The sequence below is a fragment of the Mandrillus leucophaeus genome, unplaced genomic scaffold, assembly GCF_000951045.1.
Source record: "Mandrillus leucophaeus isolate KB7577 unplaced genomic scaffold, Mleu.le_1.0 Scaffold930, whole genome shotgun sequence".
In the NCBI taxonomy this organism is placed as follows: domain Eukaryota; kingdom Metazoa; phylum Chordata; class Mammalia; order Primates; family Cercopithecidae; genus Mandrillus; species Mandrillus leucophaeus.
The window spans coordinates 54983-59401 of record NW_012110142.1 but is presented as its reverse complement, the minus strand read 5'-3'; positions in this window follow the sequence as shown (position 1 = coordinate 59401).

The following is a 4419-nucleotide window of genomic DNA, read 5'->3' as shown; positions in this document are numbered from 1 at the left end:
AAGCTGTCAGACAGGGACATTTACATCTGCAGAGGTTTCTACTGCTTTTTGTTTAGCTATGCCCTGTTCCCAGAGGTGGAGTCTACAGAGGCAGGCAGGCCTCCTTGAGCTGCGGTGGACTCCACCCAATTTGAGCTTCCCGGTGCCCCTCTTTACCTACTTAAGCCTCAGCAATGGCGGGCTCCCCTCTCCCAGCCTTGCTGCTGCCTTGCAGTTAGATCTCAGACTGCTGTGCTAGCAATGAGGGAGGCTCTGTGGGTGTGGGACCCTCCAGGCCAGGTGTGGGATATAATCTCCTGGTGTGCTAAGACCCTTGGTAAAGCACAGTATTAGGGAGTTACCCGATTTTCCAGGTGTTGTGTGTCTCAGTTTTCCTTGGCTAGGAAAAGAAATTCCCTTCTCCCTTGCGTTTCCCAGATGAGGCGATGCCTCGCCCTGCTTCAGCACTTGCTGGTCAGGCTACACACACTGACCAGCACTGATTGTCCGACACACCCCAGTGAGATGAACCTAGTACCTCAGTTGAAAATGCAGAAATCACCCGTCTTCTGTGTTGCTCACAGGTGGTAGCTGGAGGCTGGAGCTGATCCTATTCAGCCATCTTCCATTGAATTTTAATTCTTTCTGTATGTTGCACTTGTCCCAATCTTCTAGTTTCTCTTCCCATTTTTTTTTTTAACTTTTATTTTACGTTCAGGGGTGTAAGTGCAGGTTTGTTGCATAGGTAAACTTGTGTCATGGAGGTTTGTTATAGAGATTATTTCATTACCCAGGTATTAAGCCTAATACTCATTAGTTATTTTTTCTGTTAGCCTCCTTCCTTCCACCCTCCACCCTCCACCCTCCAAGAGGCCCTGGTGTGTGTTGTTCCCCTCTATGTGTTCTCATCATTTATTTCCCACTTATAAGTGAGAACATGTGGTATTCGGTTTTCTGTTTCTGTGTTAGTTTGCTGAGGATAACAGCCTCCAGCTCCATCCATGTCCCTACAAAGAACATGATATTCTTTTTTATGGCTGCATAGTATTCCATGGTATATATGTACCACATTTTTTTAATCCAGTCTATTATTCATGAGCATCTAGGTTGGTTCTATGTCTTTGCTACTGTGAATAGTGTTGCAATGAACACATTTGTGCATGTATCTTTATGATAGAATGATTATATTCCTTTGGGAAAATACTAAATAGTGGGATTAGTAGGTGGAATGCTATTTCTGTCTTTATGTTTTTGAGGAATTGCCACACTGTCTTCCACAATGATTGACGTATTTATACTTCCACCAACAATGTATAAGCCATTCTTTTCTCCACAGCCTTGCTAGCATATGTTGTTTCTTGACTTTTTAATAATCGTCATTCTGAGTGGTGTTAGATGGTATCTCATTGTGGCTTTGATTCGCATTTCTCTAATGATCAGTAATGTTGAACTTTCTTTCATATGATTATTGGCCACATGTATGTCTTCTTTTGAAAAGTGTCTGTTCATTTTCTTTGCTCAAGTTTCTATGGAGTTTTTGTTTTTTTTTCTTGTAAATGTGTATAAGTTCCTCATAGACTTTGAATATTAGACCTTTGTCAGATTGAATAGACTGCCAAAATTTTCTCCCACTACATATGTTGTCTGTTTCCTCTGATGGTAATTTATTTTGCTGTGCAGAAGCTCTTTAGTTTCATTAGATCTCATTTGTGGGATATATGGCTCTTATTATTTTGAGCTATGTTCCTTCTATACCTAGTTTATTGGGTGTTTTTAAGATGAATGGATATTGAATTTTGTCAAAAGTCTTTTCTGCATCTATTGAGATAATCATGTGGTTTTTGTCTTTATTTCTGTTTATGTGATGAATTACATTTATTGATTTGCAATGTTGGACCAATGTGCAAACCAGAGATAAAGATCCCATTTGTCAATTTTTGCTTTTGTAACAATTGCTTTTGACATCTTCATCATGATATCTTTGCCCATGCCTATATCCTGAATGGTATTGCCTGGGCTGTCTTCCTGGGTTTTTACAGCTTTGGGTTTTACATTTACATTTACATTGAGTTATTTGTGTATATTATATAAGGAAGGGGTCCAGTTTCTGTTTTCCACATATGGCTAGTCATTTATTCCAGTACCATTTATTGAATAGGGAATTTTTTCTCCATTGCATGTTTTTGTCCGGTTTGTCAAAGATCAGATCATTGTAAATGTGTGTTCTTATTTCTGGTTCTGTATTCTGTTTCATTGATCTATGTGTCTGTTTTTGTACCAGTACCATGCTGTTTTGGTTACTGTAGCCCTGTAGGATAGTTTAAAGTCAAGGTAGAGTGATAGTTCCAGCTTTGTTCTTTTTGCTTAGGATTGCCTTGTCTATTCAGTCTCTTTTTTTCTTCTATTTTAAAATAGTTTTCTGCCGTTCTGTGAAGAATGTCAATGATAGTTTAATAGAAATATCATTAGATTTATAAATTGCTTTGGGTTGTATAACTGACCATTTTAATAATATTGATTCTTTCTATCCATGAGCATGGAATGTTTTTCCATTTGTTTCTGTCATCTCTGATTTATTTGAACAGTGGCTTGTAGTTCTCCTTGTAGAGATCTTTCACCTCCCTAGTTAGCTGTATTACTAGGTATTTTATTCTTTTTGTGTCAGTTGAGAATGGTAGTTCATTCCTGATTTGGCTCTCAGCTTTACTCTTGTTGATGTATAGGAATGCTAGTGATTTTTTCACATTGATTTTTGTGCAAAATTTTTTGATCCTGATATTTCACTGAAGTTGTTTATAAGCTTGAGAAGCTTTGGGGCTGAGACTATGAGGTTTTCTAGATATCGGATCATGTCATCTGCAAGCAGAAATAGTTTTACTTCCTCTCATGCCATTTGGATGCCCTTTATTTCTTTATCTTGTCTGATTGCTCTGGTCGGAACAACTAAAATTATTTTGAATAGGCATGGTGAGAGATTGCATCCTTATCTTGTGCTCGTTTGGGAAGGAATGCTTCCAGATTTTACCCATTCAGTATGATGTTGGCTGTGGGTTTGTGATATATTGCTCTTATTATTTTGAGGTATCTTCCTTCAATACGTAGTTTATTGGGAGTTTTTAAGATGAATGGATATTTAATTTTATCAAAAGTCTTTTCTGCATCTATTGAGATAATCATGTGGATTTGTCTTTAGTTCTGTTTATGTGATGAATTACATTTATTGATTTGCAATGTTGGACCAACTTGCAACCCAGAGATGAAGCATACTTGATCATGGTGGATAAGATTTTGATGTGCTGCTGGATTCGGTTTGCCATTATTTTGCTGAGGATTTTTGCATCAATGTTCATCAAGGATATAGGCCTCAAATTTTCTTTTCTGTTGTATCTCTGCCAGGTTTTGATATCAGGATGATGCTGGCCTCATAGAATGAGTTATCTCCTCCCTTTCTTAAAATAACTTTACATATATAAAAATTTCATTTTGTAGAATGGCAATCTAAATGTCACCCTAACATAGTTCTCTTACTATATTCATTGCTGTCCCTTTACCATATGATTTATATAATAAAGAAAACGAGAAGCGTTACAAAGTTAATAAATAAGTGGAAAACTGAAAATGTAAATAATTGCTAATCTCATTTGTATAAAATTATCAGTGCTTGTCTTCTTCATCCTGTATCCTCATTTTCTTGCTTCATCCTATGCATACCCTATTCCTCACTTTCTGTCAGTTTATGTTTGCACAGGTTATTCATCAAATAGACAAATTAAAACTCTGGCAAATCCCTAGTTTCTTCCTCCTCATTATATCAAAGTACTGCTTCTCCTATTTCTCTGAACTTTTCTCTTTAGACAGCTTCCTATTTCCTATTCCCTAATGTGTAGATGTAGCTATAGATACAAAGAAATAGATATATTTAAACAAGTCTGACTTCAAAGGATAATGCTGATCAGTGTCACCTTTCAAAAGTCAGAGCTCCACTTGGGAAGATCCGAAGTATGGCATTCATTTGACACATCCTGGTAGTCTAACATCTGGTCTTCCAGAAATGTTGAATAATCCTTTCAATAAACATTTGCTAGGGAACCTCTAGTGCCAGGAAAAGTACTAAACATTGATGATAAAAGGACAGTTAGTTGAACAGTTCGTCTGATTTAACAAAGAATAGTCTGATCTCCAGTTTCCAGTCAAAATGCTTTCTAAAACAAAGGAGAAAAGACCCACAGTGATCCGTCCAAATATATTACTAAAAGCATGGCCGGGGAAGGAGTATAACAATAACAGCCAGCAAACAATGAAGCTAAACATGACATTAGGTTGAAATAATAACGAAATATAAAAGTAAAATTTTGCATATAAAATTTCAAATCTCAGGTAATATAAGTGACAAAGAACAAGGGAAATGTAAACATTTTCTCTTTCTTCCCCTTTTCAGGG